This window comes from Wolffia australiana, chromosome 4, assembly GCF_029677425.1.
Source record: "Wolffia australiana isolate 7733 chromosome 4, ASM2967742v1".
NCBI lineage: Eukaryota > Viridiplantae > Streptophyta > Magnoliopsida > Alismatales > Araceae > Wolffia > Wolffia australiana.
This window is the reverse complement of record NC_135838.1, coordinates 2,349,918-2,366,997: the sequence shown is the minus strand read 5'-3', so window position 1 is coordinate 2,366,997 and position 17,080 is coordinate 2,349,918. Positions and strand designations below refer to the sequence as shown.

Genomic DNA, 17,080 nt, shown 5'->3' with positions numbered 1-17,080 from the left:
TATAATTTAGTGAACCATTGATAGGTTGAATCTCCAACACATAAGGTATGAAGTACGCCACATTGTACATAATATAAAAATGGGTTTACTAACTCTTTTATGGAACAGTTTTGTCAAATTGTCATGTACAAATTATCCTTCATTGAGGTAAGGCTCCTATAATTACTTTGGGTAGGGTACCCTATCAAATATGAATTAATCAAACTAGTGAGGAATGATACATTAAGATATCATCAGAGAACTATTTCTCAAATTTATATACTGATGTCATTTAATATGGCCTCCAATCCAATTATTCATTTCACATCTCATGAAGTTATGCTTATAATGAAGTCAAATGATATATTCGTTGGTGATTGGGTTATGATGATATCATATTATCCTGACCTATTATTTTTAAACATGTAATATAAACAATTTTATATCTAGGACATTTAAATACACATATAGGGTAGCACTATCTAGTCCCACTCATATTATAAGTTTGGTTGATCTGAGAGCGACTAGTGTGGAGACATAAATGATGTATAGTGGGTGTTATTTTGTAAAATAGGTAATTTAATTCAAACATATGAATCCCCTGATAGTATAATGACTAAGTGTCAATCCTGTTAATCCATATCATGGTTGTGAAAGTGGTCCTCATAATTTAGACATAGTAGATATCTGAGGATGAGCAGTTTCATATTCACTGGATGCAAGAAAAGCCTAGGAATATCTAGAGGATTCCAAAACATCTTAAATTTGATGTGACAAGCCTAAAAAAGGGATTATGTTCTCAGGATGGATTTTCTGGTCTCCGTATAATAGGTAATATCTCAAGAAAGGCAATTCCTTATAGAGAACAAAGTGGATACCCGACATCTGAAATATGAAAAATTGAGTGCTGATAAATTAATATATTTGGTAGCTATAGTTGTATACTCAATTTCTCCAATAAATATTATTGGCTTATTAAAGTAGTTAACAAGATCCGTGCATAAGCCAAGAGGGTCATATACAAAAGTTTTATTGGATATCAAAAGAGATACTAAAGAGTATAGGGGTTTTAGAGAAAAACATATTATTGGATGTAAATAGGAGAAAGTCTTAAAAAAATTACCTATCGAATGGTTGTTCTATTTTTCACCCTTGTCCTTTTACTCATTGGATGCCCTCCCTTATTGCAATCAAATTGATGAGATGTTTCTTGGATCAATTGTGGTACCTATGGTGTAGAATACAAAGGGACTTTACATATAGATGACCGTGAAGAAACATCTAGAGGATAAAAACTTGAGCTTCTTGTGAGAAGTCATTCTATGAATCAAAAGGACAGAATATTTGATTCTTTATTAGATTATTCAAATCCTCATTTTTGGTTTTGTATTAATGTCCATTTGATTCTGATTGGATTTTCATAGCAAGAGTTTTATATGAACTTTTTATCATGGTCATCAGAAACCAAGATCCACTATGTATCATTGCGTCATATTCCTTGTTATTCTGTGTTATATCTAAATGCCTAACCACATTGGATTATCCCAATATCATATGTTTTTGTGCATTTAAATGATCACATATTCATGTTATCAGGGTTAAAATGGTTAATCTAATGTTTGAATACTAATATTATCTTTTCATTCCCAGTATCTAAGGAATTCACAGATATCAAATCCACAAAAAATTAAGTTTATATGGAAGAACATTTTCTTAAATTTATTTGAATATTTTATATTTGGTGAGGGTTGTTTAAAAATATGAAATGATTTATTCTGTAGAACCAAATCAAATCTGGTTTTAATGTCTAATATAGGATGATGAAATACCTTGTGTGGAGTAGATTCCACCGTTACATGATTTCTTCTAACTGTATCTTTAAGTTTTTCACTTACCTGGCCTATAATTATATTGATACAAGCAATTTAATGTTGTATTTCCCCTTGAATCTGTTAATCTTTTATAGAAGATCTAGTTAATATTCTCATGATCTAGTCGCAATAGGAGGAAATGTGATTTTAAGAGGAAGTGATGTCGGACATCGTCGGGGACATCGTCTGGTCGGCATCGAGTATGATGGCTCGGTACCAATAATAGATGGTGGTATTGAACGCGGACGGTGTCGTCGTCTGACAGGTAAAACCCTAACTGGGTATATGTAACTATGATGTAATGAATGAGTGTCCTACATGTCGTACGTACAGGCTCCGACTCGAGGGAGGCGCCGAGCTCCAAGCTTGGACGGGGTTGCCGGGTGACGGTGACAGTGGCCTCTTGAAGCTTGTCAGAGCGACGAAGGCGTCTGCGGCTGAACGGATTCAATCCAAAGGGCTCGCACGTAACGGATGGACTCATCCATACTAGTAAGATGCCCAATTATGTCGTAGTTTCTCTCAATTTGTCTCTCTCACCTACCTAGCCCGAGCGCGATGGAGTCAAGAAAAAAGTGTACTGCAAAGGATAATTAACGAGCGAGTGTGAGGATGGCGTACCTCGTCGTCGGCATGGCTCATCATGCAGGTTCATCGACAGTTGTGGCGGTCAGAACAGGTGTGGCGGAAAGGCGCTAGAGAGCGGACTGTGGCTTGACGAGCGATGATGATGCTGGAGCTCGGGATAAAGGTCGGAGGAGGAGGGATCGTGGTCTGGCCCGAGAGGAACTAGCTCAAGTATAATTCTGAACTCGGGCGCACCCCTTTGGATGACTGGCGCAAGCAGATTAAGGCAAACGATGTGACAAATGATCTTCGGTACATCGACATGATGATTCACAGGCGGCGGTCGATAGTAAGCGGCGAACAATTAGGGCACGGAGGATCATCGTTCTATCGACTGGTGCTGCAGGAGTTTTGGCGGTCAACTGAAGTCTAACCAACACTGCAGTGGGTCAGATGGCCGATGCTGATTGAGCTTTTGCAGTGTCCTACAGTTGGATCTGTTGACAATGCAATGTTGAGAGGGGGGCTCGAGTAGGTGTGAGAGCCTCGTCTGGTGGGGGTCATCTGTTCCCTCGTCCAGATCGACCGACGTTTCAGGATTCTGATTGGTCAGAGGGTTCGTACGGCTTGCCGGGGTGCCTATCGGGGGATATCTGGAGTTGGCTCCACGAGCGAATAAACCGGGCCCTTGAGAATTTGTTGGTTCCCCTTTTCTGGTGTCTACTGGGAGATCGGGCACACCGTGAATGAATGGTGTAGGGGCAGGGAGGAGGATGGCCCTGGCAATAGTATTGCCGGGAATTGTCAAGTCTTCCCCTAGAATATCACGCACCCAATAATTGATCTATGGGGGCGATTTAGATTGTCGGAATTCTCATCGTTGCATTGGAGTGCCCAGGCAAGGCGAGAGAACTCTGTCGTGAGAATCAGCTGCCCAAAAGGAATGGACGTTAATAATCTGATCAGAGAAAAATTGTGGGGGTACGGAAGCATTCCCGACCCCCAATTTCCACCTTCTTCCTTTCCGCTCCCTGTTCCTCCTTTGTATTTTCTGTTGAATGAAGAAGGGAGACCAGACAAAAATCAAACGTGAACTTCTGGATTTCTCCTGGTCTAAGGACCTAGGGCCCCTCCCTCTTCCCTTATAAAGGGGGAAGAGGAATTGGGCCCCCTAAGTGGGTCAACAAGGGGGGTGAAGGCAGATCCATTAGGGGCCCTTATAGAATGGACCCCATCACAAAGATATAAAAAGAGGAAATCGAAAATATAAGAATAAAAAGGGAAAGGGGAAAGGACTAGGGGCCCCTTCCCATGACGATGAGGATGAACATATGTGACGCATTGCGAATGCGATGAAAAAAAAACGACAAATATGGAAAACAAAAAACATAACAAAGAAACGATGGAAATCAGAAACGATAAGGAGTATCTTCACCCGGTCTTCGATGACGGTGGCGGTTTGCGCGGACGGAATCATTGATGAACCTTTATGGCATTTGCCATCAGGAAGAGAAGACAAGAGAAGGATTGGGGGGGGGGGATGAGCCCAAGTCTGGATTGCACAGTAAATTGGTTTTCCCCTGTTTATACTCATTTTTGAAATTTTGATAAAACTCCCTATGACATGTGTATCCAACAATGTCCATGCATATTTGGCGTGTTACCTTCTAGGTTAATGTACAAGTCTAGTGAATAAATTTATTGGCCTTATAATATTAATTGACAAAACTCATGAATTAACTGTATGCAAGTGTAGATTAGTTATCTACTGGCTGATTTAATCAAACAGATAGTTTTAGTTGTAGCTTGTGGGGTGCCAATCTATGCCTCATGATATAGAAGTTATAAAGGAGTATATCCACTCTCTACGGGGACTTTTACTGTCATTGGTTACCATATAGGTTATAATGCTTTATCCACACATGGAACCCAAGTGACTCAAGGTATGGTTTACCGTCAATCCCTAGTCCATCATCCTTGTTAGTAATGACGTATAACAGAGATCATTAGAGAATCATTTCTCGGATACCTCTACTACCCCAGCTTAGGAATTCGATGCATCTTTTCCTTGACTTTATTTTCTTTCATATTGATGGCAGATGATCTCATCTAGACTATCTATTTATCTTTCTGAATTTTGTTGATTTATATGAGATATAACTTATTGGAGTATTATGAATGATTTTTAAGTAATGGTCAAAACACAACTTTCTTCTAAGGTTATCAAGCTATGATTTGGAGGATGAAAAACCAATTTTTTATGCATATGAAATCATGATCCATTCAGTTTTGATTTATAAAAAAAGTAAAGTAACTCTACCTTGAGGGGAAATTTCTTCATACCCTAACTTTCTTCCTGGTTGAGTACTTTTAAGTCCTTCACATCCTTGATCTCTAGATGTATCCACACAGTCACTGGGAAGTAGGATAGCTTCTCCTGCTCCAAATCTTCTAAAATACTTGGTTAAACTTTACACCATCAAGGGGTCCTAGTAGAATAAGTGCAGAATGGAAGAAATAAGAAAGGGCGGGGGCCTTTGGGTGATGGTACATAATTTTTGATGTCATTGTATATTATTGATTAAATATATTTTTTCATGGAATATATACAAGTTTAAGAATTTAAAATCTACTTTGAGTGTTCTTATTTATAAATAACATACATTTTTTTCTTAAAACCATCCCCACATTATTAAGAAATACAATAGATTATTATAAACTACACTTTCTTATGTAGCGTATCTTTTCAAGGCTCTTCTAATGAAGGTTGTTAAGGTTGTTTATCTGAAATTGAGGGATCAAGATCATTCTCTTCAATTGAGTTTACATTTGGCCTAACATAATGGATAGCTAAATTATCATCATTGTTTTCGCATATGATCGAAAAGGTATCTTTCTCATTATTGGTAAAAGCAAATTTAGAGCCTCATCTCCTCTTGCAGATTCCATGTCATCAAAGAAATGGTAATTTCCATTCCAAAAAATTACTTGAGTAGTGGGATCTTTTCTTTAATGCTCTACACGTTTTACATTATCAAAAAAGCACCAAATGGTAATTCTGGGGTAAAATTGCTTTCATCAGAGATGTAAGGTCCTGTTTCTTCATGACAAACCCAAATGCAAACTTTTTAGGGTTCCTACATATTAAAAACTCATAAGGTGTCTCCATTGTTCCATTGGTTTGCAACAAGGGATAATGCTGTCATGTTTAATATTTTCACAAAGGTTTTTGTCTAGAAATTATTATGGAATTATCATCTCCATCATTTTTCTAAGTGTTCATGTTTGGGTTCGGATGCGTCCTTCATGTTTTGGAAATCTGAGAGGGTGTATTGAGTAATGATAAGCCAAAAAATGGCGAGATGAAACATAAACTTAATTGTGTCGTTAGTGTTTAGGTGTGTACAACAAAATTTGTTATTCCCTTTTCAAAAATATAGCAAGTATAGGTTGAGGAAGTGGCCAGTCTACAGGGAGGGAACTGGGTGGCAACTTGTAAATATTTTTTCTTTTTATTGATTAAAATTTTTGAAAAAAAAAAAAGATGGAAAATTGGTCATATGCTTTCCATTTAATAATTTCCAGAATACAAGGAGAATTTTGTAGGTTTCTATTGATCAGTCATAAAGTTTCACCAATGTACTTTGAGATCATACTGAACTCAAATTTCAGTCCAAAACAATATAATAATGAAATATATATGTTCAGTGTTCTTACATATATACATTATATAAATTGATAAAGGTCTTTTTTAACTTCAAGAAACGATCATAAATTCAAATTCAAGGTCAAAATCAGTGAACATTTTATGAAATTTTAAGAAGATATATTCTAGATAGTGTATTTAATATTAAAACAATCTAATCTTTGGTCTAGCGGCAGAAAGTAGAGTAGCGATCTAAAGAGAAAAAAGATGTAAAATTGGGGGAAATGAATCTTTTTAGTGGATTCTACATTGATCTTCAAATCTAACATTGTAAGTGTGTTAAACAACATAACTTAATTCTGTGCTACTATAAGTGTATTGATCTTCACTAAAAAATAAAGTACTCTTAACCTGTAAACAAAATCCTCCAAGTGGATGAATATTTTCCCATGCCTTGGCATTTTGGAAACATTCAAGAAGGAACCGAAATATAAAGAAGGAACTTAAATAATCAGGCCAAGAACAAAGAGAAATTTTGACTCCAAAAGCTTGATGTGACCTTCTTAACCAACTATGGTTGGGCCACAGTCGAAGTGTTTTCCCCAATCCTTGACTTCATTTTAATAATCTGTTGGGTTCTGTGCTTTTGTTCGTCCATGGAAGAACACGTTTTGTGGATGCGTAAGCATGGTCGATCGATTCTCAATCGATCTATAAAATGAAACATTTCATGTACCTTTTGGGGAACTCGTTCCACCCTTGACTTTGTCGCTCCGAGATCGTTCTAAAGCTCTGAGATCCAGAAGTATCCATATGATCACTCGACGCTTGGATCTCCACATCTTCTTCTTCAACTCTTCTTGAAAATCTAGAAGATCTCCTCACTATGAAGACACTCTTCCTTGGATGAGTGGAGAAGAGAGTGGAGAAAGGAGGAGACTCTCAAATGAGGCTTACATGGGTGCTTCAAATGAGACCCCTTCCCTCTTTATATATCACTTAAGGTTTTTATCAAAAACCCTCCAAAATAAAATATATCCACCAATGTCCTTATGACATTTTGCGTGTGACCCTCTAGGCCCATGTATCGTTCTAGTTAATAACTTTAATGACGCAATAACATTTATTGACCAACCTTATTAATTAACTATATCAACATATAGATTAATTAAATAAGGATCGATTTAACCCAATCGATAGGTTAAGTTTTTGGCCTGTGGGGTGCCAAGCTACACCTCGTGCTCTCGAAGATACTGAGTAGTCTTGAACTCTCTCATGGAACCTTTACCGTCATCTGTTACCGTATATGTATGATCCATCATCCGCGCGAGACTCCCAAATGACTTAGAGTATGGTTTATCGTCAAACCCTAATCCGTCATTCGATTAGTACTAATGCGTAACGGGGAGCATTGAAGAACGTTTTCTCTAATATCCTCACTACCCTGGCCAGGGATTTTTCTGCATCGTCTTCCTCGAGTCAATCTCTTCTTATACCAAGGGTGGATGGTCCCATCTTGACCGCTGAATCATCTTCGTAAGCTTCTTACTACATCCGATCTATAACTTATTTGAATCCCATGATTAGAGGCTCGTAGTCATAGTCAAAATGTAGTCGTCCACTCACGAGTTGTCCTTGGTGTCTCAGGTCAGTGGATCACTTATACAACTGTGAATTGAATCAACTTGATTGACATTTAGTTATAATACCATTTAGGGATTCATACGGATCAATTCAGTGAACTCTTTCTCCAAAGAGCGTCCACTATCCTTAGTATCGCCACACTAATAGCCACATGATCAACTATACTTATCGAATAAGTAGGATCAGCTAGTGTTATTCTATCTGGATAATTCAATGTCCATCTCGACTATCCTCAAATAGGAATATTTAGAATACATGTTTAAAGACCAGTAATCACTGTATTATGATCTCATCACAATTCACTAAGTCATTGCACGTATTCATGGACTTCATTATAAACATCACACGGAATAATAATGAACGTAAATATTTTATTCAATAGACTTAAATAAATATGGTAGTGTGATTAGCTTGACGGCCGCATAATATCCATCAATCTCCCACTTGGACCAAAGCCAATCACCCTTGTTCAACAATCCCATTGTTTGACAGTGACGCTCAAAGACTTCATGAGCTAGTGACTTAGTTAGCGGGTATGCTATGTTGTCGGTTGATGGAACCCTTTCCATCACAATATCTCCTCGTGCAATGATCTCCCTGATCAAGTGAAATCGCCTAACAATGTGTTTTGACTTCTGCTGAGACCGTGGCTCTTTTGCTTGTGCTATTGCACCATTGTTGTCGCACAACAACGGAATAGGTTCTGAGATGGAAGGAACAATGCCAAGTTCTGTGATGAACTTCTTCAACCAAAGTGCTTCCGTGGCGGCCTTGGCTGAAGCTATGTATTCAGCTTCCATCGTTGAGTCTGTGGTAGTACTCTGCTTGGAACTCTTCCAAGATATCGCGCCTCTGTTTAGTGTAAATAGGAATCCAGATGTAGATCTACTATCATCTGGATTCGATTGGAAAATGGAGTTAGTGTAACCCTGGAGTTTCAACTCCTCTCCTCCATAAATCAGAAATAAATCCTTAGTCCTTCTCAAGTACTTAAGGATGCATTTCACTGCTACCTAGTGTTCCTCTCTTGGGTTTGCCTGAAATCTGCTCATAACACTTAGAGCAAAAGCAACAACAGGCCTGGTACATAGCACCACGTACATGATGGATCCAATAGCCAAAGCATATGGAACTTTAGACATCATAGCTCTATCTTCAGGAGTCTTAGGTGAGTGCTCCTTAGATATTTGAACTCCATGTCTCATTGGTATGAGACCTCTCTTAGAGTTCTCCATGCCAAACCTTTTGACAATGGTGTCTATGTACATAGATTGGGACAATCCTAGAAACCTCCTCGATCTATCTCTATAGATACGTAGGTTGCCTCTCCCAAATATTTCATGGAGAAGTTCTTGGATAACCATGCCTTTACTGATGACAACATTCCTACATCATTCCCAATGAGTAGAATATCGTCCACATATAAAATCACAAAAGTGATTGCGCTCCCACTGGTTTTCTTGTATACACATGGTTCATCTTCATTCTTAATGAAGTCGTAAGATCTGATAGCCTCATCAAATCTGAGAGTCCAGCTCCTCGAAGCTTGCTTTAATCCATAAATAGATCTTTGCAACTTGCACACCTTATCTGGAAATTCCTTGGATTCATAACCCTCGGGTTGTATAATATACACCTCTTCCTTAAGGTTTCCACTGAGGAAAGCGGTCTTGACATCCATTTGCCAGATTTCATAGTTGTGGTGTGCAGCTATGGTGAGAAAAATTCTGATTGACTTTATCATGGCAACTGGTGAAAATGTTTTGTCATAGTTTATATGCACTTCATGGTAATCTGTGTATGATATTGGGTTAATTCATGATTGTTTATATGCACTTCAAATTATTCAAGAAATATATTAACAAAGTTTATGAAAAAAATGATCATTGACAAAAATTTAATCCAGATGAATCTTAGCTCGATTGAAATCGATAACAAATTGAATAATTAAAAAATGGAGCTGCAAATATATTCTTGTTTTTTCTCAAGATATTATGTCTTATATTAACTTATGTAGTTTATTGGTATTAAGGTTATAACCCAATATCCAATACCCTTAGTAATAAAATAGTCTATAATTATACTTACTAAAGTTCTTCTTCTAAATATACCTAAATTTAGATTTAATTAAATTCATTCATGAATCAAAATAATAAACTTTCTAACTTCATAAAATATAGATGACTGAGTTCTAATTTCATAAATCATTATAATGTTATTTTTCAAACAAAATTTTAATGCCCAAATTTCTATTCAAAATCAAATACCTAATACTATGCAGCCTCATTAAACATTGCCTTTTTGCTTTACTCAATATTTAGCCCAAACTGTTTGAAAAATTCACATAAATTTAAACCTTATAACAAAATTGCTTTTTTTGGTCCAATTGCAGTTTTTGTTTATGTATTTTTGATATATCCTTAGGCCAGTCTGGTTGGTTCTTTGCAGTTTGTTTATGCGTAGCAGATAATCTCAAATTTTAGGTAACTTTTAGTTGGTAATTGAGATTATTCAATAAAAATATATTTACCCGTACTTACTTAATAATATTTAGTTAGTGATGAGTGTGGATCATCTCCGCAAGGAATGATGATTAATGATGTAATTTTTTATGATAGTGATGATAAATGCGAGGAGAGGTAAAGACGAGAGTAGAGTATATTAGCTACTAATATCGAGTAAATGGATGTAAGTTATATGTTAACTTAAGAAAGAGTAAGTGAACATGAAGGATACGATGATGGTCGAGTGTGTGAACGATGGTAGTAGTTGAATGTAGAACGGTGTGATGGAGAGGATGGAGAGACGAGATAACAGGTTATAAAGGAGTAAACTGTGAGTGAAAATATGTTGAAGAACACTAATTTGGCGAACTATGATGCCTGGAAAAGAAACAACGTAAGGCAAAGACACTTACCTTAGATCCTTATGTTTTTCTAGGTTCGCGGTAATTTACGAGTGCTGTTAAGTTCATGCACCCAAGACACCAAGAGCACACTTGATGTATCTCAAAACCCACTATCTTTCATTCTGCCCACACAAGTAGGAAGCAAGTTCAAGATGATTTTCACAATGATTTAGGTCTCTATTTATAGATCAGAGGGTATGGATAATTTCAGCTCAATGGGAGTTGTAAATCAAGAGTTATGGCCATTTGAAGTTGAGCCAATCCTACCCCTTGATTTCCTTCTCTCTCCTCATCAGCGTCTTTGTTTCATGTTTCAGATAAGAAGTCAAATCACTCGAGATTCCACACTTTTCCTCTTCTGCACGTGACTTTTCGGAGTCTATGTGTACCTGGAAAAGGACAAAAAGACAAAAAAAGAGAAAAAACAAAAATTCTTCTCCCAGTTGACGTGGCGGCGCGTCAGCGCGCTCCTCGTCAACGCGAGCCCTTTTTTGTCCTCTCAGTGCCAGCCATTCAAGTACAACGTCAATTTGCGTAGGCCACGTATACACGTGACCTCGCGTTGGACAGCACATCGCCTGCCACTATACCATGAAAAAAAAAATTAAAAACATATTTTTTGTCTTTTTATCCCTTGGCCCACACGCATTTATTGCAAAAAATGCCTTCCTTTTTTTTGATTGGTCCAGGTCACCCTGCGCTAGAAAATTTTGAAATTTGATGCGTGAGCAATAAATGCAATGATCGCTTCATGTATCGCAAAGCGATGATTGCCTGGCTTATGATTGGCTGTCACAAATCATAAACAATCCCTATGATTTGGCGCCGTTCGACGAATCGAATGGCAAGACGTGACGGCACAAATAAAAGGGCTAAATATATATATAAAAATTCATATTAATTAAAAAAATCCCAAACATACATATAAATATATATTTTGACTTTTAAAAATCATATCTTTTCAATTTTAATATTGAAAAATTCCAGAAAAATCATATTATGTCTTAAAAATTATATTCTTCTAGAATCTATTGTCAGAAAATTCCTAAAAAATTAAATGAGTTTTTAGAATGATTTTCTGAATTTTATACATTTCGTAAAAATTTTTTTACAAAATTCATAAAATGATTCTAAAAATATATTTAATCATTTTAAGGTCGATATCATGAAAATATGAGTGATTTAATGCAAATAGACATGTAAAATATGATAATTTGAACGTACTAAATATGCATGTTAGCAGTAGCATCTATATTTAGATTCATCATCTTCTTCGACGGGTCTCACAATAGGATGTTGAATCGACTTCATATGATGGAAGTTGCTGGAATATTAGTTGCTGCTATGCTATTCACTATTCATGGCGTTACTGTACAAAATATTTCATTTGAAGATGATGATGGTGCAAATACACTCCATGTTTTAACTCAACTTATGGTGAAGTGAATTAATGATAACTGCTTCTAGTCCCAAATCTTTGGGGTTGCATTTTTGAATAAACATGAATCACATTTATTTATGTTATTGGTACCAATAACTGGATTGTGGATGAGTCCTCTTGGAGTAGTCTATTTGGCTTTGAACCTACATGCCTATGGCTTTGTTTCCCATGAAATCCATGCAGCAGAATATCCTGAATTTAAGACTTTGTACACCAAAAAATTCTAATAAAGATCAATTTCATGAAAATTTTATATTCCCTAAGAAGGTTCTACCACACGGAAATGCTCTTTAACGGGACTTTCAGATCAGCTGGTCGTGAGTAAGAAACACAGACAGCAATGCCAATTTGATGTAGGCAGATTGCATATTTATTTAATATCATTATAATTTTTGTTTGCCTAAATCAAATAAATTTGAAGAAAAATATAAAACTCTCTCAGATGTTTAGTAAGAGAAAGGTCATCCTTACAGGGACTGGCCTTTAGATGTGAATATAATAATTGAGTTGTAGTTAAGGAGCAGTATAATATGAATAAAGATAGTGAATATAGTAGAAGATAACTAATTATTAGTTATGGGATAGTATTTAATGGATTAGAGGATTTAAGATAATATTAAATAATAATGAATAGTAATCGGTAAGAAAGAGATAATATAATGCAGCACTTATATCTTTTTGTAGATAATAGTGATGACAAAGAAGTAGGATATTGGATGTTGTAGTTAAGGATGCTATTTGTATAGGTTGTGGAAAAAATAGAGAACACTAATAAGATAAATATAATAATTAAATACTATTAATGGGGGATAGAGATAATAATAAGGGATATTATGATTTTAGTTAGTTAGGGAATAAGTGTTTTAGGGTCATAAGATGTATGAAGTTAGTTAATAGAAGTCTTTGGTTTAATAAGATGTAAGCAGATGACTGGCGAAGGGACAGGGAATAATAAGAGTATGAAGAATAAATATATATATGTTTAATAGTACCATTATAACAGTAGAATATCACTTATATTGGTGTAGTATGGATTGTGTAGTTATATATAATTTATGTATTTTTTTGGCAGAAAATCAAGAGGAATGAAGGTGATTCTATTAACAACGTGAAGGTGTTCGACAGAATACCTGAACGAGGCTGAAACACAGGAATGGATTCACTGTATATATTTTTATATATCTTTTATAAAGAAAAATTGGGGAGGAACATAGATAATTGATGAATATTCTTAAATACACACTAGGTGTTTAATGAAATGCCCCAAGAAAAGGGATTCATGAAAATCAAGTGAAATCAAGCTTCTCTTCTATTTAAATTGGAATTAATCAACTCGATGGTGTTCATCAACTAGTTTTGTACTAGATCCAGTAGAGGTCCTACCAGATTCACCTTGATTCAAAGAGCAATGGGTGGTTGTGCTGGTCGTCGCTGCCTAACCTTGGTTCCAGTCTTCCTAGCTCTTCTCCTTCCTGGTGGCACAATTCCTCATTTCTATGGAGTCTTTCTGGCATAGTCCTGAGTGATTGCAGTCGTCGGCCAAGTGTCACTCTCCCCTATTCCATGCTACACAGCTAGAAGGGTCCTTTGCCTTTGCTTTTTCTGGACCAGAAGATAAGTTTTCAGCCTTCAGAATCATGATTTAATGGGGTTGAGAGGGGATTCTCACGGCCCTCCAACGGCTCCCCTGGGATTGATTTTGCTTCCCATCTAGCTACTTAAGGTTGGGGCTAGGTCCAGGAGGAGAAGTTATAGCTACTTTTCTATACTATGTCTAGAGTACTTCACTTAGCTTTGTTTACAGTCTTAGGTTTTGGCAGTATTTATCATACATTTTTGGGACCTGGAACTCTTGAAGGAATATTTTCCATTTTTGGTTTTGTAAAGAAAGATAAAAATAAAGTGACCACATATTTAGGTATTCACTTTATTTTGTTAGGTCTAGGTGCTTTCATTTTAGTATTCAAAGTTGTCTATTTTGGTAGTGTATATAATATCAGGACTCTAGCCGGCGGGGTTGTAAGAAAAATTACCAACTTGATCATTAGCCCAAGTGTTATATTTGGTTATTTACATTAGTCTCCTTTTGTAGAAGAAGGTTGAAATTTTGGTGTGGAGAATTTAGAAGATATAAGTGGTGGACATGTATGGTTAGGTTTCACTAGTATACTTGGGGGAATTCGAGATATCTTAACCACGCCTTTTGCACGGGTTCCCAATGCCTTTTTCTGGTATGGATAGGCTTACATGTCTTATAATTTAACTGAAAAATTTATCCTTTGGGTTTTTGGAGATCAGCTTGATCTCTATCTCAGGTTGTATTCTTTGAGTATAGAAAACATTATCCTGCCATTATTAAATACGATTTATTTCTACTTCATTCATTTATTTTCTTAAAAATTAATTTTACTTCCCTATACTTTCAGCTGGGATGCAATTATAGTAGATATCTAATTGTTAAGAAATAATAACAAAGTCTGGATCCTTATATTTCACCAAGATCAGACATTTGTCAATGCAAACAAGAGTTGAGATTGAGTGAAAACTTCACTAGACTTTAGATCAAACAGGTTAAGTAACCAGGATTCTGAAATATGCCTTGTCCTTCTGGCCAGCCACTTTCTTGAGCAAGTCCAGAATGAATGAAAATGCGGGAGAAAATGTGTATTTATATATTGGGAGTATTACTAAAATACTGCTTTGGGCATTTTCTATTCTCTTTTCTTGCCATTGTGCCTCTTTTTCTCCATTGATTGAGACCTTCCCCTTTTAATATTTAGCTTCTTTCTTTATAAGGCTTTTGAGAGTCCAATGGGAAGGTCAGGTAGTAACCCATCTTCCTCAGATTTCTCTTTTCAAGGTCCACAGCTCCACTTGATCCTTTCAAGGCCTTTTGTAGAATCACTAAGCTCCCAAAAATTCTCTAACTCTTTCAGAGTTACCGTCGTCTCATTCATGTACATTTCTGCACATGTGAAACTATAGAATACTCATCAGTACTACAATCGATGGACTTCAGAGAAGTCAAGCAGCTTAGTAAAAAAAAACCATAATGTGCAAAAATTAGAATTTATACCTAGTGCATAAATATTTAGTTAATTCAAGTAATAACATGATAAATTCCAAATTAATAATGCCAAAACATGTAATATGTATGAAAATAGACATGCATTCATCATGTTATCACGCGGCGGCAGTAGGGTGCAGTAGCGCGGCAACGGTAAGGTAGGGGATGTGGCGGTCGGGCGACGACAAGGCACGGAAGTGCGGTGGGCTGGAAGGTTGGCCACCGTTGGCAGTCCGGTGACTACGGCCACGGCTGGGGGCTGCACGCACGGTTGCGGCAGTGGCTGCGGTTGGCTACCAGAATGTCTGCGGCTGGAACTGGCGGTCGGCGGCCTACGGCCGCGGGTGGCGGATGCAGCCGCGGTTGCGGCTGCGGTTGCGGTTGCCGATTAGACGAGGGCGACGGTGATGGCAGTGGCGACGGTGACGATGGCAGCGGTGGCTGCATTAGGGTTTGTAGAGACTTTCTTTTTCCAAAATCAATTTCGTAGTGAAAATTTTTTTATTACTACAAAAACCTAAAAATAACTAAAAAACACCTAAATAATGAAAAAAAACCTTGGAATCACATCTTTTCTGCATTTTCATTATTATCCTTCATCGAGTAGCCTCCTCTTAGAGAAAAATATGGGCCTTCTTCCTTAGAAATCAAGAGCAGAAGGCCCAAATAAGGGTCCTAGGGGCCCCTAATAGGAGAGACCCACTAACACACCCACACACGGGCTCACACACGCACAGACATGTATTTCCATAGAGCGGCCAAAACAAGTGCAAACAAAAAAACACAAACAGAGAGAGGAAAAGAGAAAAAGAGAGAGAAAGAGTGAGGAAGATAGAGAAAAAGAGAGAGAAGGAAAGAGCAGAAGAAAGAGAGATAAAAAGAAAGAGAGAAAGAGAGACATACAGAAAGAGAGAGAAAGACAGGGAAAGAGAAAGAGAGAAAAAGATAGAGAGCAAGACACAGAGAGAGAAAGAGAGAGAGAAAGATAGACAGAGAAAGATTAGGAAAGAGAAAGAGAGAGAAAGAGAGGAGAGATAGAGATAGAGAGAGAGAAAGAGACGGAGGGAGAAAGAGAGAGAAAGAGACAAAAAAAGAGCGACACAAAAAGAGAAATAAACGGAGAAAGGGAGACAGAAAGAGATAGAAATAGAGGGGGAGAGAAAGAAAGGGAGACAGAAAGAGATATAAATAGAGGGAGAGAGAAAGAGAGAGAGAGAAAGAGACATAAAGAGAAAGACACAGAAAAGAGAGAAAGAGAGAAAGTGAAAGAGATAGAGAAGGAGAGAGAGAAAGAGATAGAAAGAGAAAGACATAGAAAGAGAGAGAAAGGGAGGAAGAGAGACAGAAAGAGAGAAAGAGAGAGAGAGAAAGAGACAGAAAGAGAAAGAAACAAAAAGGGAGAAAGAGAGACAAAAAGAGAGAGAAAGAGAGGGAGACAGAAAGAGAGAGAGAGAGAGAAAGAGACAGAAAAGAGAGAAAGGGAGAAAGAGAGACAGAGAGAGATAGAAAGAGAGAAAAAGAGAGAAAGACAGAGAGAAAGAAAGAAATAAAGAGAGAGATTAAAAGAGAAAACGAGAGAGGAATAGAGAGAGATAAAGATAGAGAGGAAGAAAGAGAGAAAGAGAGAGACAGAAAGAGAAAGAGCAAGAAATGCAGAGAGAAAGGGACAGAGATAAAGGGTGAGATAAAGAGAGAGACACCTAAAGGGAGAGAAAGGGAGAAAGAGAGACAGAAAGAGAGAAACAGAGACAGAAAGAGAAAAAAACAGACAGAACGAGAGAGAAAGAGAGAGAACGAGAGAAAGACTGTCAGGAAGAGAGAGAAAGAAAGAGAGGCAGAAAGATAGAGAAAGAGAGAAAGATAGACAGAAAGAGAGAGAAAGACAGACAGAAAGAGAGAGATACAGAAAGAGAGAAAAAGAGAAGAAGGGAGACAGAAAGAGAGAGAAAGAGAGAGA

The 17,080-nt window shown here is 37.1% G+C and overlaps 2 pseudogenes; both read left to right on the top strand.

The window, feature by feature from the left end:
• Window positions 1-2,462: 2,462 nt before the first annotated feature.
• On the top strand, window positions 2,463-12,350 carry LOC144701936 (photosystem II D2 protein-like; annotated as a pseudogene).
• Window positions 12,351-13,701: 1,351 nt separating this feature from the next.
• On the top strand, window positions 13,702-15,515 carry LOC144701935 (photosystem II CP43 reaction center protein pseudogene; annotated as a pseudogene).
• The last annotated feature ends 1,565 nt before the right edge of the window (window positions 15,516-17,080 follow it).